Source organism: Microtus oregoni, unplaced genomic scaffold (genome assembly GCF_018167655.1).
Source record: "Microtus oregoni isolate MIOR12 unplaced genomic scaffold, Mior012 000033F_ref0000390, whole genome shotgun sequence".
Classification (NCBI taxonomy): domain Eukaryota; kingdom Metazoa; phylum Chordata; class Mammalia; order Rodentia; family Cricetidae; genus Microtus; species Microtus oregoni.
The window spans coordinates 24,769,270-24,795,594 of NW_024543092.1; the positions used below are offsets into that span (position 1 = coordinate 24,769,270).

A 26,325-nucleotide genomic window follows, 5' to 3' on the forward strand; every position below is an offset into this window, starting at 1 on the left:
TCATTGAACTCCTGACAATTCTAATTTGTTTGTTAAATCTCATGTTTCCATTTAAATCATCATAGATCATGAAATTGCATGTCTCTTCACTTCAAGCTCTTACCTTTTTTGCTCTGACAACATAGTATGTTTACATACTTTAAATTGCCATGGAGTATGGTTTAGTACTGTTTCCAGTCTTAGAAGGAGGTTTTTCTCCAATATATGGTTGACAGTGGGTTAGGCATTGATGTTTGGAAAGCTGAAGAAGCTTTCTAAGTCTTTGAAGACGTCTGTCAGGAGAATGGTGACCTTTCTCTAAGTCCACTAACACTGTATTGAAAACTTCTCTGGTGTTGAACCATCCTTGCTCCCCCAAAGCAAGCCCTCTGATGCTCTTGCTTGGTGCTGGATTAAGTAGGGCCCATACTTTATCAAATTTTTTGCATCTATACTCACAAGTAAAATGAACCTATCATTCTCCTCTCACCTTTTTTCTTCATTGGTTTTGGAACCAAGATTATAGCTTTGTACTAAGGCAGACATTTTATTTTATTTTATTTTATTTTATTTATTTATTTTACCATTTTCTATTTTCCAAAACAACTTAAAACTAACTCTGAGTTGGATTCTGTGAGAACAATAAGGTTTAATTCCCATTGCAACTCCTCACGTGGTTTGTCGGTCTTGGCATTGTGGGCTTGGCTTTTTGTTTCTTGGGCTTTTTTTGTTGTTGTTCCATTAAGTGCATCCATTTTGTCCACATTTGCAAACTCATTAGTGTAGTTGTTCATAATATTCTTTGATTAATTTCTTATTTCTATTGTACTAATTGAAGCTAAAGCACTATTATAACTGTAACTAGTTATTCTGCCTTCCCCTTTTATGTTCCGGTTCTATATTGTTTGCTTGTGTTTTGTTCCTTCTCGGTCTTGCCAGACGCCTTATAAAATAGCAGGACTTGAGTTCTGTGGATCATTTCTATTGTTTTGTAGGCTCTGTTTTTTGTTTGTTTGTTTGCTTTTTCTTTCTTTTTGCTCTGTTCTCTATTTAATTGTCTCTCTTGTATCTTTATTACTAACTTCCTTCTTGTTCGTTGGATTTACTCCATTAGTTTTTTTTCTATAAGTTCTTGACCTGAAAGCTCAATTTGTTTTCTGCCGTTATTACTTCCAGTTAAATATGTTTAAAATATATATTTCCAAGAGTGGCTTAGCTGTATTCCACTAAAAACCAAAACACACACACATACACACACACGTATGTTTATGCATGTGCTTTTGTCTCATCCATCTGTCTTGTGGTGGCATGCAGCCCCTCTTAAACTTTTCCAGGTATTTTTCTTGCTATCTCTTTCATTTATTACCACCACTTTCTGAATTATTTGCTTTATTAATAGTGATTCCTTTTCATAATTTTTAGGGCTTTACTTTAACCTCATTCTGTTGCTACTTTCTCTCCTTGGTAGAGATATTCAAAAGCTTTCCCTTGCCTTAAAGACAGCAACTCCCACCTCTCTTCATTGATTTGTTGTAACTTCCTGGTGTTCTGCTTATCTGGGCTCACACTGGCCTCCAAGGTCATGGCTTCTTGAAGGCATCATCCATAACCTGTGGAACAGTCTTGTTTACTGGGGAAGAACTATGTCCAGGCTCACACCAAACCCCTAGTGTAAGCAGAGACTACTTTGTCATTACCCAGCTGCCCAGACCCAAATAATCACACAGAAACTATATTAATTACAACACTGTTTGGCTAATGACTTAGGTGTATTTCTAGCTAGCTCTCAATGAACCCATTTCGAATAGACTATGTACTGTCATGTGGCCATGATGTTACCTCATTTTCTACATGTCTTATTCCCTCAGTGACTGGCTGGCATCTTCCTGACTCTGCCTACTCTGTCTATAGATAACTGCTCAGATTTCCCGCCTGGCTTTACTCTGCTAAGCCATGTAGGAGGAAGGCCTGCTTGTTCATCCCGGCTGCATGGCTAGCCTAACCCCAAAATAACCACACAGAAACTGTATTAATTAAATCACTACTTGGCGCATTAGCTCTAGTTTCTTATTGGATAACTCTTATATTAATCTGTGTATCGCCATGTGGCAGTATCTTACCAGGTAAAATTCCCAGCGTCTGCTTCTGTCAGCTTCATGGTATCTCTCTGATTCTGCTTTCTTCCTCCCAGAATTCAGTTCCATCTTCCCCGCCTACCTAAGTTCTGCCCTATCAATAGGCCAAGTCAGTTTCTTTATTCATTAATGAAAGCAACACATAGACAGAAGGACCTCCTATAAAGCCATTGACCAAAACAGCCTTATTCATCAACCAATAAAAGCAACACATATAGAAGGGCATCCCACATCAACCCAGGAAGAAGCTGAAAGAATGGCAGAGGGGAGAGCTGCTCACCTAAGGTTGGAGTTCTGTCCCTCAGCCTCAGCCACATCTTCTTAAGCATTAGTTGAATACGCACACATCTTATTTGTGGTTAACTGTTTAATGTTTTCCTTACAGGCTGCTTCATTGGTGGTGATGGCATTGTTTGTTGCTCTTAAGAAGATGCTGTGCACATTGCGAAGCTTATGCAGCAGAGAGATCTGCAGTTCCACTTGTCCAAGGCATCCTTCCCAGGTGTCCCACTATCCAGCATCAACACCTGCTTCTGTTGGATCACAGAGGGTATGACGTAAGAACATTGTTTTCCCTTTACGTTTTGTTTGTTGTGATTTATTCTTTGGCAAAGAGAAGAAAATGGTTTGTTTGTATGCATGCATTATGATTTGTTTTGAGTAATTAAGGAAACAATTTTTATTATGGCTTAGATATAAAGTGCCTCCCAAAGTTTCAAGTGTAAGGATTGATTATCAAAGTGCTATTGGTTAGAGATAGTGACTGGGTTAGGAAGGTTCTGCCTGATAGGCTCATAATCCAACTAATGGCGGTATTGGAAAGGGATGAAAGGAGGGAAGAGGGTCACTGGGGGCATGCCTTTGTAGGATGTGTCCTGTGCCTGCTCTTCTTGACTTTTTCTTTCTTCTTTCTGGGTGTCATGAAGTAAGCAGTTCCCCAATACCAATAAAGCCAGATGACCAAGGACTGAGCCTTTCAGATAATAAAATAAATCTTTTAAAACATATATTTTATTTATCTGCTTAGTGTGCATGCGTGTGTGTGTGTGTGTGTGTGTGTGTGTGTGTGTGTGTGACACATTCCATATGTGGTGACCAGAAAACAGCACACAGAAGTCAGATCTTTCTTTCTACCATATGGGTCCCAGAGATTGAGCTCAGATCCTCAGGTTTGGTGGCAGGGACCAATTTCACTAGTACAAAATAAATTCTTAAATTTTTCTTTCTTTCAGTGTTTCTAAGGTTTTTGTCATAGTGATAGAAAGTGAATAACTATCAAGAAAAAAAAAGTCAACACAGAAAAATGTGACATAGAAACTGAGAGCAGCTCCTGTCCCTTATCCTCCACTTAATCAGGAACTCTTTGTTCAGATGATGATCCAGCGATTTGGCCATGTACCCGTTCACTTTCCACACAAACGGACAGTGTGCACTCTCTCTCTCTCTCCCTCCCTCCCTCCCTCTCTCCCTCTCCCTCTCCGTCTCTGTCTCTTGCTCTCTTTCTCTTTCTCTGTGTCACACACACACACATAAAAAAAAAAGACCAACAGCTAAAACCTTCCACCCTCTTTCTCCTAAGGTTGTGCTGAAGGATTTACTGGACTCCAGAGAGAGAATGCAAGTCCTCTGTAGACTCTGACCTGTGAGCACACCAAGAGCCTGACCCTGGAGAGAAGCAGAAGTAGGCAGAAGGTGAGTAATAACCCTAAACCCGAGCAGAGAGAATCCATAACGCCAAGGGATTTACATTTCTCTGCTCCACGCCTCAATCACGAGTGCTGTTTTTAACTAATTTAGATATGGCTTCTAATGAATTTTAATTCTTTAATGGCAATTTCAATTCTTAATTTCTTTAAGTCTTTTTTTTTTTTTCAAAAACATCACTGGCATTTTCAGGAAGGCAGTCGTTAGCCAGAAACTACTCTTCATTAGGTGGCAGCTGTCCAAATTAAAGGTTCAGTGCGAAGAAGGAAAATGCAAGACCACAAAGCTCCCTCCTCAACCGTCATCCACAAGCAAGAGAAAAGCAGCCTCAAGGTCTGAACATCCACATATGGTGACTACAGGGTCCAGAGTCCCGCTGGGACGGCCCTCTCATTCCTGGACCCTGAAAGCAAGGCAGGAAGATAAAGTTTAGGATGCTCTAGGTAGACTAGTCAGAATTTGCAATCAGCGCTACAGAATGTCTATCAGTCAGTGTCACGACCTGTGTTGGGAGTGATGTCAGTGTGATTGATTTAAGAGATGCCTACCCTTGTAACACATACATCTGGGCTGTCTGTATGAACATTTCCAGAGTGGGGTGACATCTTTTGTGATCTGAGTTGGTAGGGACAGCTGTGGGCACATCTGAGACCATAACCTGCAGCCCACTTACATAAAACCTGGGGCCTTTCTTCACCAGGTCTGAGTCATATTCTTATAGCGCAGACTGGGATCATAGCAATATTTCCCATAGTTGTGAGGATCTGGAGGCCACTCTCCCCAAGAGGTCAGCAACATGGGTTCCAATTCTGCAATGATTTCTGCAGTCACATGAGAGCTCCCCTGCACCACCTCTTCACCTCCAACTCAGTTCCACAATGCCTTTCTCCCTGTTGGAGAACATATGGAACTCTGGGATCATGATTATCCAAAAGGGTCGAATTTGACTTCTGGCTAGTGTTGATCGAGCTAAAGTCCCATGACCAGTGATGAACTGAACATTCTTCTCGCTCTTCTGACTTTTCCCAGCCTGTGTTGGAAACAGGGCCTTTTTCTCTTTCGCCTCTCAGCTTTGGGAGAACCGACAATTACCAACAGAATCTCCTAAGCATTCTCTACCCTGCCCTCCTACCAGATCCAAACCAGGAGTTTAAAACTTACCCAAGGTCACTTACAGCAAGTGGCAAGCCCAAACAATAACTCAAGAAATGAATACTGGGAATATATAAAAATATCAGGAATTTTTAGTGCCTCTCTCTAAGAACTAAGGTTGCACCTTATGCCCGTTTCTCATTAGTTTCATTAGAAATAACATTCAAACTGCCTAACAGATTGTTTTCCTTCAGCTTCATTCAAAATGACAAAATAGATTGACTTCAACCACACACGACTGAGATGTTGTGTTTACAAGGAGTCACAGAGCCACAACAGCACAAATCCTCCTGGATGCTGAAGGCAAGCGAACGCAAGTCACCCGAATGCTCCCTGCACCGCAGTGGCCGTCTGAGGAGCATGTGGTGTAATCGGGAGCAGCATTCTTATGACACTACCAATTACTAACAAAAGGCAACTTCCAAGGGGAAGTGGCGAGGGGTCTGCCAGAGTGCACGCATGTTGAAGTTTCCAGAAGGGGCTGCCACCCTGGGAGGCTCTGAAGTCGTGAGACGGGGAGGTAGCAGCGGAGTGTTCCAACAGCCGTCTCTGGTTGATCAGACAATGAGCACACAGATGTGAAACTGTAATCTAAATTGGATTTTGGCGGAAGACATTCACAGATCAGCCACCGCAGACTTCATGCTCTGTTTTCTTCACCATAGACTTCTCACTGCCCTGCCAATGCCAACAGTCGCTGCTAAGAGCCCTTGCAGCTCCCGGGTCACTGCTAATGAAGGGTGTGTGGACCTGGCTTTGCCTCTTCAACTGTTTTATGTGAACACCCCACACACCCTCCACCCCAGCAAAGGGCAGTTGTAATGACAGTTTCTTATCACCTGGGGCTAGAATTTCAAGCCAACCTCTACAGGAACCACATTTCTGAGCCACAAGCAGGAGAGAATAGCACTATTGTGCTGGCCCTGGAGAGGGTGGGGTTGAGATACAATCTGTCCCCACTTTAAAAGTAGGCAGTCATATTAGAAGGGGAAACTGGCCTTTTTGCATGAATTATAAAGGCACAGTAGGTCAAGCTAACTCAAGGGCAAATGTCTACTCTCCCTGGTATTTGGGAAACAGCAACACTTTCCAATGGTCAGTGACCCATATCCTGCTCTGCAGAAGTGCACAGCTCTCTGAGCAACAAGCAGATACCCGGCCTACAGGGAGCCAGGGCAACAACCTTGTGTACAGAGAACTGATTTGGAAGAAGGGACAATGTAGGATGGTCAGTGACTGGGTAGCTTCACCCCCAAAGGTGTGCCATGGTGGTAGCCGCTAGTACATCCCATGTGCCCGATGTCAGTTTAACTATTACTAGCAAATGATGCTTTTTAAGATGATTTCATTGTATGAAATGTAACTTTGAAAATATTCCTTCCACGTCAAACACAAAGCCATAATTAGTTTGCCTCCGCTCCCCTCCAGGCTGATTGGCATAATAAGTCATAAAGAAGAACCTGAGCCAGACGGTCCTTTCTGATGCAACACAATCACTTTTCTCTTTGCTACAACAAAATACCTACAAAAGCAACCTTAGGAAGGAAGGAGGTTTATTTTGGTTCACGGTCTAAAGGGATACAGTCCATCGTGGTGGGAAAGCGGGATGGCAAGGGCCTGAGGCAACAACTGATCACAATACATCCACAGTCAGGAACGGAAGCCTGATGAACGCTGGCGTTTAATCCAGTCACTCCTTTTGTCCAGTATGGAACCAGGCGCTCACATTCAGGATGAGTCTTTGCTCCTCAATTAATCCAACCTTGAAATTCCCTTACAGACAAGTCTCCTAGGTCATTTTAGATTCTGTCAAGTTGACACTGGTGATTTACCATCATATCTATAATTTCCTAAAGCTTCTATAGACGAGGAGTCCCTCCCCGAGACCTCTTCTTTGGTCTGCCCTTCAGGATCTCAGACCATGCTCCCATGTGCAGTGCAAACACAGCAGAGGGGCAGCACAAACTCCCAGGTTTATACTGGTGGATGAAGGACATAGATGGATTCTTGGCAAAGCACAAGGCCCTGGGATCTGATGCTTAGCAGCAACGGCTTGCTGATGAGAGATGCTGTTTTCAGGATACAGGGTCTTCCCCACGGGCTCCTGTGCTGGAATACCTATTTTCCAGGCTGAGGCACTCTTTTGGAGGTGGAGAAACCTTGGGAAGAGAGACATCTATGGTATACTAGCTCTAGGCCCCACCCACATCATGTCTTCGGGATGAGGACACACAGTTGTAGGCTATCCTAACTCCAGACCAAGTCTTAGCTTTCTGACACACCAAGAGATGAACGAACCATACTGCGGCTCCTGATTGAAACAGCATCCACTTCACCATGCCATCCCTACCACAACAGACTGGTACTTAAGTTTTTTCCGCCAGGCAGTTTGTGTTGTTGTTGTCACAGTTAAGTAAAAGGTTACAAGACGGGAGAGAAAGCAGAGGACCGACCTCCAGGGCACCCACGGAGCTCAACTCTTCTACCGCCAAGTGTTGTCCCTGAAGTCAGAGGCAGCAGTACATCGGAGAAGAACCCCTGGAAAGTCAAGATTAAATGCAGATGGAGAGGCAGATGCAGGAGGAGCAAGCAGTGCGGATAGAGATGCAGGGACAGATGTAACTGTGGATACAAGTGGAGATGATGCAGATTTGTATACAGATACGGGTATAGATTAAAGCAAGATGCCCACTTATACACGTGACTTTCCTCAGCCCAAGCTCAGCTACCAGCCTGTGACCTCTCCCAGTGTCTTTCCTGGCTCCCATAGCAACCAACCTGTGGAGCACCGTGCCCAGCCTCCCACATCTGTCCTTCCTCTTGTCACATGATCCTTCCTGCTGCCCTCCTTCTCTCCATTCTCCTCACTCCGGTAGATTTTAGACGAGGCAGAATGGCTCTGGGTGTATGCTGTGACCTTGTAACGAGGGCCCGGGTCACTCCAGCCCTGCTGATCCGGAGACTATACCTTAGGTAGTCAGGAAACAGGTGTTGTCTATAGTCTGGGACTGATTTTCCGAGAGAGAAGAATGAAGTCATGATGAAGTTTGTGGTAGGGGCCTGGGATCGTAGTTTTACCCCAGTTTTCATTTTACTCCTTGAGTTACCTTATAAGCGTCATAGATTACATTCCTCCCAGTGGAAGTACGGTAAGGTAAAATCCTGACTGCCTTGCTTTGCTGCTGCTGTAAATGAGAGAAGCCATGTGAAGAACAGGCATTGCTTATCTGGGAATGGCCAATGCTATGAGCTCTACCTTGACCCAGGGTTCTCCTTGGTCTGAAGGGCCTTGGCCAAGGCCGTGGGTGCTGGTGAGGAAGAAGAATGGTAGGAAGGGGAAGATCAGCAAAGTCCCCACCCGGGGCTTGCTGGCATCCTGGATGTCCACCTGGCAGCGTCCCTGGTCTCCAGCCAGTGGGGCATCAGAACAAACCACCTGCTATTAATCCCTGGCTGCGTGCCAACCTGCCTTGCTGCTTCAGGGGCCTCTTCAAGAGGCCGTGAACTGTAAGAACAGGAAATGAAGGAGAAAATCTTCTGTTTTGTAAACACAATACTTGGTTTTAAGCAGAATGAATTCAAACCAAAGAACCTATGCCAGGCCACAGTCTTTCTGAGGAGCACAGTGTGCTGCCCCTGCCCACTGACAGGAGAGAGAACCGGGCCTGTGTTCCCCAGGCAAGGCAATATGTAAGGGAGTTCAGGCTACAGAACTATGGCTCCTAACTGGAAGATCTTCACAGAGTCCCACCTGGATGGAAGCCCCAGTGCTATCCAGGAGATTGTGCGAGATAAGAACAATCAGGAAGACTAGACGCCACAGACGCACAAGATGTCACGTTGCAGAGCGCATCTGACTGGAGGAACATGCACGCTCAGCAAATCTACACACCTTCCTGCAAGTTGCTCCCAGAGAAGCAATGGCCACTTATACCGCTTTCCAGTTTGAACTGAGGGTGTGCAGAGAGGGTGGCCAGAGACCGGTCTGTTTCTCTCCTACGCCCTGCTGTGTTGGTGGTGTCCCTGTTCTTGTTCCTGGGAAGACCTAGGCTGTGCGACCTCCTCCTGTGTCTTGGACGTGATGACCATTAAAAGGAAGGGATACCTGGCCTGTACTCAGTTCACACGACCTAGGCAGCACAGGCCACACTCTGGGGCAGAGCTACAGGGAAGAGAGGAGGAAAACAACGTGGCAGGGGTTTGTCCAGCTGGTCTCGGAACAAGGGACAGTAAAGGGGACGCATGCTAGCATGCTCAGGTGCTTCTTGTGCTCAATGGCAGCTTCACGTGGGCTGTGCTGGAAAGGACTGTTTGTTGTCTTCCCGAGGGGTCCTGCTAGCCTGAACCCAGCCATTAACAAGGGAAGCTGCTCTTATTGGCAATGGCCTGTATTTGACTAAATTTTCAGAAGTATTTTTCCATACTCACTCCCCTTCAGAGAATATTTTTATCAAATTAACTTAGCATTTCCTCCATCTAACAGCTGTAGAGAGCTGCCTTCTCCCTTCTGGGAGCCCTCACTCCCCAGCTTGGGGCTTTCCAGGGCCCAGAACCATGCTGGAATGAACAGGCCAACAAATCAAGGATAAGTGTCTATTTCTAAGCTGTATCCAATGGCCTTCTGTCCTCCTGTATGTCTCAGGAGTCCGCCTACCATCAAGGAGATTGAAGCCAGCACCCGTGATAGCCTTGGGAACGAGCCCAGGGCAGGGATGGTAAACCCAAACAACCTTTTACCCACCACTGAGGAGTATACTATCCCATGACCCTCCACACAAACCTTTTTAGTGCTTTCTGGCTCTGCCAAGCCCTCCTTTGAGGCCCTCATTGCCTCCTATTTTGACAGCCCATTAGGAACAACTGCAGACATGGGTCGGTGTTGATGAATAACAGCATTTCTAGGTCCACAATGTGTGAGTTCTAATCGCTGTCTGTTAAGCTATACACATAGCTCCCACCATCCCCTGCATTCCTACTCACGGAGCCCTGCAGCTAGTCTCTGCCCTCGGTCTCCTGGTGACGTAGAGATGGGATGGCATGGACCTAATCTGGGGACTGACTTCTCTGTGTTGGAAAAATAGCTTTAGTTTTAGCAACATTATTTCTTCTTATTGCCGTAAAAATTATGGGCTTATTCTCATAATCCCTTCTCCTACAGTGAGACTGGGGAGCGGGACTGTCACTATTTAAAGTTATAAGAAATTTCCAGGCTCATTTTTATAATTTTGGGTCATTTTACCCTCCCATCAGAAAAGTACGCGTAGCCCATTTGGCCTGCACCCTCATCAGAACTGATAACTGTGGTATTTGCTATTTCAGACTTTCCCTTTTTTAGCTCAGGTCTTGGTGATTGCACCTTGGGCTTCGTAGGTAACCGGCACACTCTCTCCTGCTCAGCACACTCTCCTCCTTAGCCAGCCATTGGAGCAGGTCAGGAATCCCATCCTACCTGGTGATAACTTGACTACCCAAGTATTCAGCCCATTTGTCATTAAGTCATTTCATCCCTTCCCATGAATTTTGATTGTTATTTATATATTGAAGACAAACCCTTTGAATTATGTGATTTGCAAGTAATTTCTTCTGGTCTATAATTTACTTGAATTTTCATTTCCTAAATAGTAGTATTTGCAACAGAACAAAAGTTTTTCATTTGAGTGGCATTTGAGTTACTGATTTTTTTTCCACGGGTTATATTTTGGATATGTTTTAAGACCTCTGTGGCTAACCTAATTTTGAAGCTTTTGTTTTCTGTTTTTTGTAAACATTTCATGGTTTACATTTAATATTGCATTTTATAAATTCAAGGTTTATATCAACATTCTTTTTATTTTTCAAATGAATATCCCATTGTTTCAAAAACACTTTTAAAAACTATGCCCCTTGTTTACCAAACTGCCTATAAACTGCTGTCAGGGGTCAGTTCTGGGCGATCTGTTCTGTCTCATTGATCTATGCGCCGAACTCTGCCAATATCAGAATCCTTTAATTATTATAGTTTTTTAAAATTGAGTGGTAATCTTTTTCTTTTAGTTTAGTCTTCTCAAACTAGCTTTGACATTGAGTCAGCTATATAAGTAAAAGTCTAACACGAATGTCAGCTGGAACTGTGCCAGTTCCAAAAGGTTAAGCGGACTGAACCGCTTTGTTTGCCATCTCAAATTTTTCAGTCAGAGAAATAGTGTTTCCTCGTTTATTTGTCTTTTCCAATTGTTTTAAACAATTGTTTATGACCTTTAGCCTACAGATGTGTGTGCGCGCACGTGTGTGGGTGTGTGTAAGATATATAGACACATGCAGTTGAATTTCTAACACTGACACATACTTGCAATAAACAGTGTAAGCAAGATTTATTTTGGCGCACTAACTCAAAGGCTATGTGGTTTAGATGTTAAGCATCTTCCACAGATTCTGTGCTTGAACACTTGGTTTCCACCTGCTCTGGGAAATGGGAGAAATTTTGGGAGTTAGGACCTGAATGGAAGCCGTGGGTTGCCGGAGAGGAGCCTTGAAGGTTGCAACCAAATAATGCTTCTGTCCCCGGTCTGTTTTCTGACATAACAGGACGTGAGCACGCAGGGCTCTCCCACCACCGCAGAGCTGTCTGCAGCCACACCTTCCACACAAGGAACTATTCCTCTCACACTTAAGTCAGGATAACCCCTTTCTCCTTGAAGTTGCTTTGTATTGAGTATTTGGTTACAGGAACAAGAAAAGTGACTAGCACAGAGTTGCCATCCAGAGCCACTTGGCCCTGTCACTTCTGGGCCCATGTATAGGGAGGAAAACCATGATGGTAAGGATCAAAGGGGCTTGCCTCATGATGGACCAGAGGCAGAGAGGAGACAGGAAGGTACCAGGGACAAAGTATAACCTCCAAAAATGTGCTCTACTGACCTTCTTCTAAGCAGAACCTGCTTCCCAACAATCCACCCAGCTATGAATGCATCCAGGGGCTAACTTGTTGATAAGGTAGCTCCTTTGTGATACGATCATCACTTAATAATACCTCCATATGGGGACAACTCATGAACATGGGAGACATTTCATAACCAAACAATAACATCCCGACTCTCAAATACCCTCTTGTCCCTCTCACAATACAAAATGCATTCAGTCCGGCTTCAAGAATTTCTAAATTCTCAAAGGTTCCAGAATTACTCGAAACTCCAAATCCAAGTTACCTCTGAGGCTCAGGGAAACACTTAACGATAAGTCCCTATAAAAGTGAAAAACAACTCAAACAACTGAGGCATTTGCTGAGACAATGGGTTGTTCTCTGTAAACAGTGGGGTCCCATTGCCAAGGACAGCGCCCACAGAAGTCACTGAACATGGAGAAGTTGAGCTGTTGCCTACATGGAGCTTCACCCAAATATTCTTGTGTCTTTGGTGCAGAAAGTTACTCGGTTGGCTACCAAAAGAGAAAAATAAACACCAACCCAGCCCTAAAATCTTTCATCTACAATCTGTCCTGTCTGCAAAATATGCTAGGGCAATGGTGGCACAGAACTTGTGGGTAGCCAACCAATGTCTGACTTGACTTAAGGCACAGTCCACAGCACAAAACCCATACCCAACACTGTTTAGGGGACCAAGAACCAGAGACTGGGTAGACCAGGGACCTAGGGTAAGCAAATACCTAATACTAGTCCAAAGAAGAAGAGGAGGAGGAGGAAGAAGAGGAGGAGGAGGAAGAAGAGGAAGAGGAGGAAGAGAAGAGGAGGAGGAGGAGGAGGAGGAGGAGGAAGAGGAAGAAGAAGAAGAAGAAGAAGAAGAAGAAGAAGAAGAAGAAGAAGAAGAAGAAGAAGAAGAAGAAGGAGTCAATACAATGACCCCTAATGAGGTCAGTGCCTTGCTCAGCCATCATCAGAGAAGCTTCTTCCTGCAGCAGGGGGGAATGAATGCAGAGACCCACAGCCAGACATTACACTGAGAAAGAGTCCTTGGAACATATGGGTCTAAATGGGATGTCTCCATCAAATCACACCCCACTTCCACCCCAGGGCTCAGGGAACTCTGCAGAAGAGGAGTCAGAAAGAGTGTAAGAGTCAGCAGGGATGAAGGATAGCAGGAAAATACGGCTCTCTGAGTCAGCTACACAAAGCTCATGTGAACTCACAGAGACTGAAGCCACAAGCAAAATGCAGAGCCAACATGGGTGTTCACCAGGTCTTCGGAGAACAAACTATAGTTTTCAGTTTAGTGTCTTTCTGGGACTCCTGAGTGTGTGAAAATGTGGGCCTATGATTTGTGTGCCTGCTCTTGGGGCTCTTCTCCATCTATTGGGTTTGTCTTGTCCAGCCTCCGTGTGATGTTTTTTGTTTTATCTTATTATATTTTACTTTTTCATCTTGCTATCTCTTAGAAGCCTGTTCTTTTCTAGTGAGAGACAGAAAGGACAGACCTAAAGGGGAGGGGAGATGTGGAGGAACTGGGAGGAGTGGGAGGGAGAGGAAACTGTAATCAAGATATATTGTATGAGAAAAGAATCTATTTTCAATAAAAGGGGAAAAACACAAGTTAAAAAATGAATAAGTAAAAAATAAAAAAGCAAGTCACACACTTCCAAGATATAGTGGCGAAATTCCAGAAGATGGGAATAGTAACACAGAAACAAGGGATGACTGGAGCGAACTCAGAACGCAGCAGGACAGACATTAAATCTTGCAGCTCCATGTTAGGCATCCAGGCGTGTGGTATCATCTCTGAGCTCCAACAGGCTTGAGCAGCGTTACTCTTCTGTAAAAGCTGGCCATTTGCAGTCCCTAGGGACTCTGCTGAGCTGGCTTTGAAGGCTGCCTGCGATTTTTCTCAACCCACACTCTAACTTCTTGAGATCGCCCTGGCATCTTTGGCTTCAGGTTTTTTGCTACGTATTTGCCCTCTCTGGGACTCCCTGCAGGGATTCCAAACCTGCCACAAACTGCCTGGCCTCCTAGACCTTCCTTTGAAGTCTGGGTGGAAGCCTCCGTGATCTGTGTCACTTGCATTCTGCATGCCTACAGAATCAATCTCGCACAAATGACTCAGAAGTCTGCCAACAGCTTGAGCAGTAGCCAGGCCCTCCTGGTCCAAGGCCACAACAACAGCCTCAGAATGTGCAAGGGGCTGAGGCGAGTGAATGAGTCCCAGAGAAACAGATTATTATTATATTGTGTTTGACTTTCATAGTTCCTGGTGAGAAGTTCACTGTTACCACACTTTCCACTATAGGTAAGAAGTTGTTTTTCTCTGGCTTCCTTCAAGAGTTTGGTTTTTCAGAAGTTTAATAAGGAAGTGTCTTGGTATGGGTATGAGCTTACTCGGCTTGAAAAACTCACTTCTCAAATGCGTAAAGGTGTAGGTTTTGCCAAAATTGGGGAATCCTGTTTAGATTCCATTTCCACAATACGGTCGTTCAAACACTGATGCTTCTGTGAAGGAATTTTAAGAAATGACTTTCAGAAAGAGAGTGTCTTTAATGAGCCTGGCATAATCAAGAAAGCTCTCAGAAAGGAATGGGGTTTTTTCCTGGCAGTACTGGAAGTGTGAACAGGATTCTATTGGCACAAGATTCCATCTGCATCTCCTTACTGATGATCTCCTTCCAGGATGATGAGGGAGGAGGGAAACTGAGGACACTTTGAGAACAACCCATCTCACGGCCTGCGAGACATTAAAGTCCATCTTTCTCTTGTGAGTTTGGGGAGAGTGAAAGCAGCATTAGTAGCAGGTCAGGGCATCTGCAATTGGCTTTGGAGGCATAACAGTCAAATCTGGCCACAGACATATCTGTCCACGGTTAGTCCGTACATTGGACAATAGACATGGGGACTGGATCAAACCATTGCAAATACTGTTGACCTCTATTCCCTAAACCACCCTGGGTCTGAAAATTCATCCTCACTCTTTCCTACAAGATAGTTTGACTTTCACCAGCCCTTGTCACAGCTCCTGCCCAAAAAGCAGTGTGATTTCATTCCTGTTGTGCTCTGGACCTACGGAACCATCTGCCCAGTGTAAAGCCTCGAGTCTCTTCAAGCCATTAGACCATTCCTTGTGGTGCCTGGTCTTACGCTGTGCCCACACTCCCCCAATGTTCTACACTGGCAAGCTCCAGAAACTATTGCACCATTTCATGAGTTTAAAGAGGGTGTGAACTGTAAATGCAGCCTCACAATGATGACTCTGAATTCCGACCAAGACAGGGCAAAGAGATCCCATGGAGGCAGACCCAGACTGCTAATCTATAGTTGTCTCAGTTAGGGTTTCTATGACGGTGAAGAACCATGACCATGGCTCTTACAAAGGAAAACATTCAGTTGTGATGGCTCACTTACAGTTCAGAGGTTCAGTCCATTATCATCATGGCAGGGAGCATGGCAGTGTGCAGGCAGACATGGTGCTGGCTAAGTAGCTCAGAGTCCTACATCTTGCAGGCAACAGGAAGTGGCCTCTGTGTCACACTAAGGGAAGCTAGAGCAGGAGAGATCTCAAGGCCCTCCCCACAGTGACACACTTTCTCCAACAAGGCCACACCTCCTAATAGTGCCACAGCCTTTGGAGGCCATTTTCATTCAAACCTCCACAGTAGTGAACCAGATGAACAAATGGGTCTTGTTCTAAGACAGAGTTTGTGGTGATCTGTTATACAACAATAGAAAAATATTTTCCTTGCCTCCTTTATCCTCTTCTCTGCTCAGACTCTCAACACATACCTTACAGGGTATCCTCAGTTATGTTGACAGAATTTTCTCATAAAATATTGTATTTCTTTGAATTGGATCATTTGAGTTTGTCTTCAGTTAAATAGTTTTTTCTCTCTTTTTCATATGTGATTTATCCCTCAGTTTGTCTCCGTGTTTTTTATTTAGATGTTTTTTTTAGATACCAAATTTCCATGTAGCTTTTTCCTTGAATATGAATTTCTTTGCTAAGAAAGGAAGACGTTTTTACTCGCAAATGTTTTCTCTCACTCATTATAATGTCTTTAAATACTGGTCTGAAAGTCTTTCCTTGCAAAGTCCAGTGCCTTTGTCATATTAGCATTGGGATCTATTGCTTGCCTTTCCCCTAGGAAAATTCTGTTTTTTCTGCTTATTCATGTGCCAAGTCATTTTTATTACAACATATGCATTTTTACTTTCATACCACAAGACTCTGAATTGTGTTTAACTCCTCTGCAGGGGTTATTTTTTATTTAGAGGGATGTTAACCCAGCTACATTCAAGCATCAAGTTCTAACCTGCCTCTGTGGGCTGCGGTGCCAATGTCAGCTCCGTTTCCACTTCTGCACAGACCTGTCCCTTGTTGGCCATTTAAAAGGTCCAGGCCCATACCTGCACTGTCAGAGGACATACACAGAGCTCAGGAACAGCCTCAGGGATGCTGTCCTATCTCTTCTCTCTATGACTCACCTTGGTATGCTCAAGAACTGGGTCCCTTTCTGTTCCTCAGAACAGGAAGCTAGGCCATTCATCTCTGCCATGCTGTGTGTCTCTCTACTCCTTCCTCCCACCGCTGGGGTCAGGTGACAACAGATGACAAAGCCGTAGGCTTACACTATCTTAGACAATAGAGAAGGGCTGTCCTTATAGCCCATGACTCCTCCTATCCGTGATACCTCAGTGGCTACCAGAGGACAGGGTTCCAAGGTACAGGGAATAGGACTAAAGGAAAAAGGCATTAAGTGTTTGCTTCGTGTTGGGTATGCCAGTACCAAGTGCCCTCCTGGGACCCTCCGTCTTCCCTTGTCCATGTTGGGCCTGAAGCTATGTTCAGTGAAACCAGTAATTCCCAGAAGGAAAAGCCACCTTAATACCAACCAAGTGGTGTGGTATAGTGGGCACTGGCGACTCCTAATCACCCACCAAGATTGGCTTTACACCTCAATTTTAGTTACTGGCAACCCAGTAATTGAGGGTGAACTTGCTCAGAATAAAAACAAACAAACAAAAAACAAAGTTCTGAAAACTGAATTTGATGTGGGATGAATCATTTCTTTGATAACCCACACTGAGGCTTTCTTTATTTTTAGCTGTGTACATGGAAAATCTTCAGATGGCTTCTCAGGCTGCCGGTGAGAAGATGAAGCACCAATGTGACAGGAGAACAAGGCTTTGCTAACAAGAACGCAGAGAGTCCTCTGAAAGCAAGACGACCTGATGTGGGAAATCATGGCTTAGTGTGTCTTTTACATGTGTACAAAACTGAGACCAAGACGCCTTCCCTAGAACATAGACCTAGATATGGGCAGTGTCCTTCAGGTTAGAGGTCTGTGCCTGCACTATGCGGCACAAAGAATAAAATCCCAGAGACAGATATTGCAGTTCAACCTGAAGATCAGAAAAGCAAAGCAGCCAGCCACTAGCTCTTACCTCTACCTCAGTCTGAAATGGCGATCCTGCCTCCAGGAATCTTAGAATAAGACTGTGAGGGAGAACTGTCTCTTCCTTCTTATAACCCTCTCTAGGGCTGGGATTAAGGGCGTGCACCACTACTGCCATGTTTCTATGGCAAACTAGTGTGGCCTACTGTGGTTAAAGGTGTGTGCCACCACTGCCTGGTCTGTCAGGCTGGTCAGTGCGACTATTTTACTCTCTGAGCTTCAGGTAAGCTTTATTTATTATAATACTACAGTGCTAGGCCAAACAAATGTGTGAAACAGTCTTTCTGTAAAACAAAGTGTGACCAGAGCACAAACCTTTGTGCTGAATTTTGTTGTTTGTTTTGTTGTTGTTGTTGTTGTTGTGTGTGTATGTGTGTATGCGTGTGTGTGTGTTGTCACCTCACAAACTAGAGTCATCTAGGAAGAGGAAACCTCAACTAAGAAAATGTCTTCATCAAATCAAACAGCACGCAAGTTTGTTGGGCATTTTCTCAGTTAATGATTGGCAGGGGAAGGCCCATACTACTGTGTGTAGAACCACCCCTGGGCAGACAATACAAGAAAGCAGGCTGAGAAAACCATGGGGAGCGAGCCAGTAAGTGGCATTCCTCTAAAGCTTTGCCTCAGTTCCTACCTCCAGTTTCCTGTCTTGACTTTCTACTCTGATTTTCCTTAATGTCCAACTGTGGCCCAGTCCTGTAAACCAAATAACACTCCCAAGTTACTTTTGGTCATGGTGTTCACAGCAATAGCAAGCAAACTAGAACATCATCTGTGACTGCCCAGCCCATAAATACTTGACTGCTAAGATGGCCCACCCCTGCCTACAACCAAGGCAGACATTATTAATCAATCTGCACTTACTGAAGAACAGCAGCTCTTCGGAATTCTTCTCAGTGCTATACTTAGAGAGCTCTAGCCAAGTGACCTAGTATTAGCATATAACAACTGTTTGCCACCCCTGTTTGGTCTGTGGTTTGAGGAGGCCAAGTGGCAAAAAGAAATTTTTCTGTCTGAAAGTGAGACTGATTTAGATTTTGGAAGGCCCAAAACTTAAATAATGTTCAAGCTCCCTTATTAAGAAAACCAACTCCAAGCTAAGAATCTGAGGAAGAACCCATGAATGGGACCTCGCTACTTGAGATCTTGGCTTACCAGTATCTCTACCTCTAGAAGTCTAAGTGACCAAAACTTCAGAACGTGGAAAGCATGGATCCAGCCCTGAAAATGCTTCAAACCATTCTTCACAGTCTTGACACAGTTGTTGGAAGAACAGCTCTTGATGTGGAGTACAACAGCCACACATCAGACCAGGTTCCTCTCAGAACATGGCACCAGAAGTAACTTCACTTCCGGTTTCTAGCTGAAAGGAAGAAGGGATGTTTTCAGGCAAACCAGAAAACAGCATTCTGAGCTGACTTCCCAGACATGTATTCCCACCGTTCAACTTCCACACAATGGCCAAGGGCCACAGAAGTTAGGAATTGTCTCTGCTGGAGCAGGAGTCCTCAGTCCGCAAGGCTGGGAAGATGGTGGGAAGGTGCCCAGAAGGAGGTACCGTCTTACCCCGTTATGGGAAGAGAAGATCTTACAACAGCCAGGAGAGACTGGGATTAGCACAGCATCTTCCTTATAGCAGATAAGGGACAGTGGTTTAGGTTCCAGAACAGCCTCACTTTGTAAGTAAATCAGGGAGTTAAACAGCCAGTGAAAATGATCAATAATATCCCCATGTCGGGGTGCTGGCAGACTAACCAGAACTAGCAGCTGACAAGTGCTTAAACAGACAAACTTCCCTTGGAAGATTTATTTAACAGTAGCATTCAAAATATTAAATGCTCTCTGTTTTTTTTATGTAACTATTTCACTTCTATAACCTGGTGGTGTCCATATGCTAAATATATATGAGAAGTATATTTGTGTGATATAGTCTAAAATTGTTATAAAAAATGGAAACAAGTAAACAACATACATAAATCAAAATATAATGTCACCTTAAGAGGTTTTTTTAAGTGTTAAAATGTTCAAGAGGCACCTGATCAGAAAGATAATTTGATTACAATGTTTAGAATACATTGTTTCTGTAGAATAAAATTTTAAAAATGTGAGTTTTCTGCTGGCAAGTCCTAAGACAACTCATACCCAGTCTGGAGGAGGTGTAACTACTGGCATTTTGTTTCCTTTCAAAGTAACTTAAATATTTTATAAAGGGCACGCATTAATAATACAGGCAGAAAAAACACACACAGACAAATAAACATAGTATAGAATAAAATCCATTTACAGTGGATGCTTTACTTGTGACCCATAATTAATGTTGTTTGTATTTTTGTATACATATTAAAAAATCTAGAAGGACATGTGGGCTGACTAGTTTTATGTCACCTTGACACAGACTGGAGTCATTTTGGAAGGGAAAATTCAATTGAGAAAATGCCTCCACCAGATTGGCCTGTAGTGCCTCATGATTGATATGGGGAGGCTGCGATCACTATGGTGGTACCACCCTGGGCAAACGGTCCTGGACTGTTTAAGGGAGCAGGCTGAGCAAGCCATGAGGACAAGCCAGGGAGCAGCACCCCTCCATGTTGGTGCTGCTTGGACTTCACGGGGTCAGGGACTACAGACATTTTCCCTTCACAAGCTGCTGTGGCCACGGTGTTTTAGCACAGAGATAGAAGTTTAACTAAGGCAACATGCAATGCTTCAGAATTACTATTTTCCTCAAGGGCAATATTTTGGAGAAGAGTATGAATTAGTTTGCAATTATCACATCTTATTGGAAGTATAATGCCCGAGTAATTACAACTCACAAGTCTAAAATCAGTGGCAAATTTTCTCATTGTTCTTCTATTCTGTAAGAAAATAACTTAAGCTGTACAAGGTTCATTTTTCCTATGAACTGTAGGAGGCATTTCATCTTGAATGAACACACGGAGTGTCGTTTTTCCTTACGCTATACCCCACTGAGATATAGCTCCCGAGACAGTAGACAGGGCCAGGGAGGTCATATGTGCTATTTACAATGCAGGGTTGCCTGAGCAGACACATACATTACACACATACATATATCAAACACAGTGTGAGCTAACACACTCATCAGAAGCACACACAGGTATCTATTTCTAGAGAGGAACGAAACTGAATATGGGTGGAATTCTGGCCTTGGGCCAAATTTAGCAGGCAGACGGCATCAGAGGTGGTAGGCCCATGAGGGTGGTGTGGAAGCAGAGAGGCTCTGTCAGGGAAGAACACACAGTGGCTAGAAAGGCCCACAGACTTGGACAGTTAAGCAGGAGGACTGACTCCTTTGTCCTCTAGAATGGCCCTGGTGGGGTCTAGTCTCTTGCCATGGGCCCCTCTCACCGCCGGGGCTGCCAACCACGCTGCCTTCCAAATTTTGGCAGTTGCACGGTTCCAACTTTTCCCATCTAAGTTTTACTTCCCTGTCTGTGATACAGGGATCTAAGACCCAGATGTCTTTTAGTTGCAACTCTGGGAATCTACCTCTACAAATGCCACCTCTAGTCTTTGATGTCAGGGAAGGTAGCTTTGTGCCCAGGGAGCCGGGTCGGGTGTAGGCTTCCCCAGGGTCCCCACCGTGAAGTACAGGTGTGAAGATACTGGCTATGTCACAACAGAAATCCGTCTGTATCACAGTCTAAGGAAGGGACTGTCTCCTGCCTGCCCAGGGACTGGCTGAGCACCGTGGAAATGCCTGGGCTGTTTCACTCGATGGCAGAGACTCAGGCCAGAGAAGTTAAGAGACAAAGTCACACGGTCATGCATGACTGACAGCGAGCACACTGCTCTTCAGGGGAACAAGAGAGAACAAAATGAGTTTGCTTAGGAAGATGAAACCACCTCTCTGTTAACAACAGAGGAGAGGCTGCGTAGCTTCCAGTGCCCTGCGGAGCGAAGGCAGATGGCAGCCACCACAGAGGCCCCTGCTCATGAGGCATGATCCCGTGTCCCTCCTCTGCTTTCTAGTAAGCATGGGCTACCAAATTTGGGAGACAAAGGACACAGTACAAAACAAAGGAAAAGAAAGGCATCGATTCCCAGCATCCAGAGGAGGAGGAGGGCATAGACACAGTACCTCTGTCCACCTGCTCCCCACCCCCAAAACACCAGGCTACAGAAATATCCAAGTCCAGTTGGTTCTGTGCTTCAAGCAAAATTCTGATCCCTTGGCAAAGTACCTGAGTCCTGTCTGTGAAAGGACACCTTTGGGGTCCTCTCGCTCTGAGGAAGGATCTGAAAGGCCAGGTGTGACTGTGCACCACAGCTCTCCTGGCCAAGACTTTGCCTGCTTTACTCTACCAGGAGTGCCAGAACACTGTTTTCTATTTATGGTGGGCCAGTGAGCGGCCAGCTGTGCAAGGCATGTGGGAGCTGGGAGCATGCTCTGCTTCTAGCCTGGATCAGCCAGCTTGGCTTAGTTAGCCCGGTCTGGGAGTAGAACTGGCATCTGGCCCAGGAGCTGCAGGCACTCAGAAACTCCAGTGGCTCAGCTGAAGGTGAAGGTGTTCCTTCCTCTTCCATACTCTTCTGCCTCACCCTGGCTCCTAGAAAAGCTCCTAGGGGCCCAATTTTTACATTCTTCAAAGACTAAGAGGCATATCCCTGCCCTCCACATTCATGTATCCTTGCTTGCACCAAACCCAAGTGTTTCCATGTTCTTGCCATGTAACATGCTGGGTCATGATGACGGGCACTGGCAACAGTCCCTTGAAGAGGATACATGCTGCTCTGACTTGGCATCGATGCCCCTAGGCCTCTAGGACAAACACACTCACTGCAGGAAACAGAAGTGGTAATTCTAATGGGCTTACAGTCAAGTAGCTTGCCCTGCTGGGCACGCGACCTTGATGCCCGAGATAGGTCCATAAGGTTGCCCTCTAGTACCGAGATGAGGCAGACAGCACCCCAGGAATGGGTCAGGGAGAGAATCGTTTCCCTAGGAATCCAAACCCAAGCCCAAGCCAGTCTCTAGCACAGGGCTAGCCTTCCAAAGGCACTAATTAACAATGCTTACAAATTTTTCCCAGTAAAAGCCTTGACTGGAGGCTGTGGCATTTCATAAACAAGGTGTTTAGTAGTTCAAGAGTTGGGGAAGACAGACATAGGTACCCTCTATAACTCTCCTAACAACTCCCAACCACCACTAGGCCTCCCAGCTACTCATCTTCCCACCAGATCTGCAGCTCATGAAGACCCAACCTGACATTTTGCTTGGGACCATGTAGGCCCCAAACCCAGAAAGGCAAATCCACCTCTTGCATTGGTCCTTAAATCCCCAGGATAACCTCTGAAGCCCATCCACAGCCTGGGCTTCCAGTGCTGCCCGAACGCCTCATGTTCTGTAGTGGACTCTGCTTTCCTGTCCCATGATATGTTGGAACAGTCATCTAAAACCCGGCCACAGGGGTCTTTTCTTGTGCTCAATTTCCATCAGAAATCCTTGATGACCTGGAGCCGCAGCCTTTGCTACTGTCAGCTGCATGACCCTTGCAGGTGTGTTTCCAGAGGGCCGAACATGATCCATTCTTGGAGTCCCCATTGGCCACCTGTCAGAGCTTAGACAGGTGTGTCTAGAAGCCACCCTCTTTGCTCTTGTCCTCCTAGATGGCCCAGGGAGTCAAACCCCTTCCCTAGTCCCCAAACACAAGGACAGAGTATACAGGTAGAAGGTCCTTATGACTGAGACAGTGTCCTTACCATTCCTGTCCCCACCCTGCCCTAACCATGGCACAGTGTCACTGATACATCTTTAGAAGCACACTCCAAGCGTTGTGTGTTCTTTTTCACTTGGGCCTAGGCCTCAGCAACAGGTCAGCCTGTATTTGGAAATCAATACCTGTTTGTTGACGGAATGGGATGGTTTGAGAATATTGTTAAATCGGTACCAGTGCCTGGCTTCCATGCAGCCTGAGAGGGTAACTGTCTTAGTTAGGGTTTCTGTTGCTATAATAACACACCATGACAATTCTCAAGTCACACTTTACCACTGAGGGAAGTCAGGGCAGACTCAGAGCAACAACCTGGAAGCAGGAACTAAAGCAAAAGCTATAGAGGAAAACACCTGCTTTCTTATAGCACTTAGGATCACCTGCACAGGGTGACCTACCCACAGTGAGTTGGTCCATCCTACATCAATCATCAATAAAGAAAATGCATTATAGGCCAATTTTATGGGGGCATTTACTCAACTGAGTGATGTGAGAAAATCTTTGTGCACTGTAAATACATGTTACTCTCATTGGTTAATAAGAGAGCTGGTTGGCCAATAGCTGAGCAGGTAGAATCAGGTGGGACTCGTGCACAAAAATAAAGCTCAAAGAAGAAGGGGAGATGGTGTGGGAGGTCCTTCTATATATGTGTTGCTTTTATTGGTTATTGAATAAAGAATCTGCCTTAGCCTGTGATAGGGTAGAATAGCTAGGCTGGGAAAACTAAACTGAATGCTGGGAGAAAGACACCATGGAGTCGCCACAGGGGAAAGACACAAGCTGCCAGTTGGAACCTTGCCGATAGGCCACAAGCCTCATGGTAAAATATAAAATAATAGAAATGGGTTAACCAAAGATATAAGATTTAGCCAGGAATACACTTAAGTGATTGGTCAAGAAGTGATTAAAATAATATAGTTTCTGTGTGATTATTTCAAGTCTGGGCACTTGAGAATGAACAAGCAGCTCCTACAACAGGGAGAGTCTCAGGAGTCTCAGGAAGACACAGAGAGGAGCAAGATGAATGTGTCATGTTGAAGAAAGGTATCACCACATGTCAAAGGGTAGATGAAAAGTATGTGTCAATTTAAAATTAAGAAGTGGTTAGTAAGAAGCCCAAGTTATCAGCTGAGCATTTATAATTAACAGAAAGTCTCTGTGTGGTTATTTGAGAACTGGTTGGCAGGACAGAAAAGTTCACTTACAACTGAGGTTCCCACTTCCAAAATGACTCTGGCTCAGGTCAAGTTGACATAAAACTAGTGACCACTCATAGTAACCATGGCCCCTTGAGGAATTCAAGGGCTGCAATAAGCACCTGTTTCCTTGTCCTCATGTCTCCAAGGGTAGCTTCAGCAAGGGGCTGCTAGCTCAGAGGACAGAGAGCTGATGTAAGTTCCAAGTCAGGCCCCACTCCCCCCCCCCATTTCCTTATTTTAAAAAGTATTTATTTTATTTTCAAGTGTGTGTGTGTGAGAGAGAGAGAGAGAGAGAGAGAGTAGAGTACCTGTAGAGGCCAAGAGATGGTGTCAGAATCTCTGGGCCTGGAGTTATGGGTGGTGGTGATCTGCCAGGCATGGGTGCTATGAACCAAGCTCAGATCCTTTGAAAGAATAGTCTGAACCATGGAGCCATCTCTCCAGGCCTCATTTTCAGCAAAACTATTTACATGTCAGAATATCAGAAAGACTGAAAATCTCTACCTTTGAGCTGTTAAGCATGTCATAGAGAAAGGAAGGAGCCCCAGTCCCTGGGGAAGCTGAGTCAGGCCAGTTCCAAAGAAGCACATGACAGCTCTTCCTGTAAGGCCTACCCCCACGGATTGGAAACAAGAACATTCTATGGACAAAGGTTCCAGGCCTGAAGAACAAAGCACTGGGAAGAGCTGCAGTCTTGGTTAGCTACTTGGTTAGGAAATCATTGCCCAGAAGTGTAAAGATGATGTTCAGCCCAGTCTGTGCAGAAGTATGACTCCCAGGTCTGGATGTTCTACTTCGGAATGGAACTCCTCAAAGGGAAATAGAAGACACACGGCTACTAGGAAAGCAGGCCAGAAAGTGGCTCTGTGAATGTTAAGATACCAGTTCAAGTTCCAGATCCTCCCGGGGCTGCCTTGTCCTAAGATGGGCCCTGTGGATCTCAGAACACGATGGAGAAGTGAAACTTAACAGCTTCCACAGCGCAGCCGCCCCACACATGAAATGGTTCTAGTGGATATGACACAACAAAGAGACCCTCATCTCCAGAGAACACAACATATTCATGTCTCAACAATACAGACCCCTCAGAATATTCTTGTGTTAGCTGGCCATGACCCTCAGGACACCTCCAGGTCAACTAGGTACAGCGATTTTCATATTTAGAATACCTTCAGCTCTGTTAGACATAGGCTTCTGGATATTTTTATCCCCAGTGAATACAGGCATCCCTTAGAGTTGCTTGCACCTGGGGCCCTAAGTGTGTCATGCAGCCATCTGCACTGAGGGTCTGAAAACTTAGATACCTACCTCTAGGTGTATGTGTGTCTAGGTCAATGCCCTGCCTGTACTGGGGGTAGGAAAGTCAGGCAAAGGTTCACATGGGTGGAGCTATCAGGTTTCTTTTCCTATTCTGGCTTGGGACCTTGTAAAGCTTTCTCTCAGTGAAGATGATAGAGAAGGCCAGATACAGAGTCAGCCTTTTGGAAGAAAACACAGATTTCACTTTTAAAAAAATTAAAAATGAGACATGGAGAGGAGATTCTCAGAGAACAGGAGCTAGCGGCCGTCAGACCACCTGTGAGCTGCTCGTCCTTGACAAAGATGAGGCCAAATCCTCCTTAATGCCCCCATTCGTGGAGTGATAATTAGTGTCTCCAAATCACCTGGGACCCCAGCCATAGTGCAACATAATACATAGCAGCCTCACAAGGTGGAAGGCCAGTGTGCTTGCCCATTGTCTGGGAAAAATAGTGGAAATGCATTAAAGACAGGCAGGAGCGTCCATGAGGAATAAAGTACAGAATAGGAGATTGCACAGTGGAGTACATCAGGGAACCAGAAGTAAATCCAGTTATAACACACAACAATCAATCTCTCCCTGTCAGTGGTAACCATAGATCTCAGAAGTTAAGCAGGGGAAGGGCTGATGAACTTTTTCACCAGCTGTAAGGGGTTCTGCCCAGGGGCCCAGCATCGGCCACCACTATCTTCTGTTTCTATAAAACTCCCACTGATACCATGGGGGTCTGATATCAGAGCCCTTGGGAAGACAAG

At 45.0% G+C, this 26,325-nt stretch overlaps 1 long non-coding RNA gene across 1 annotated transcript in view; it reads right to left on the reverse strand.

Moving 5' to 3' along the window:
* Positions 1-2,441: 2,441 nt before the first annotated feature.
* LOC121466638 overlaps positions 2,442-26,325 on the reverse strand; it is a 61,964-nt gene continuing 38,080 nt past the window's right edge. Inside the window, exon 3 of the long non-coding RNA XR_005976784.1 lies at positions 2,442-2,647. This is a non-coding gene — a long non-coding RNA (uncharacterized LOC121466638). The remainder of the gene's footprint in view (positions 2,648-26,325) is intronic.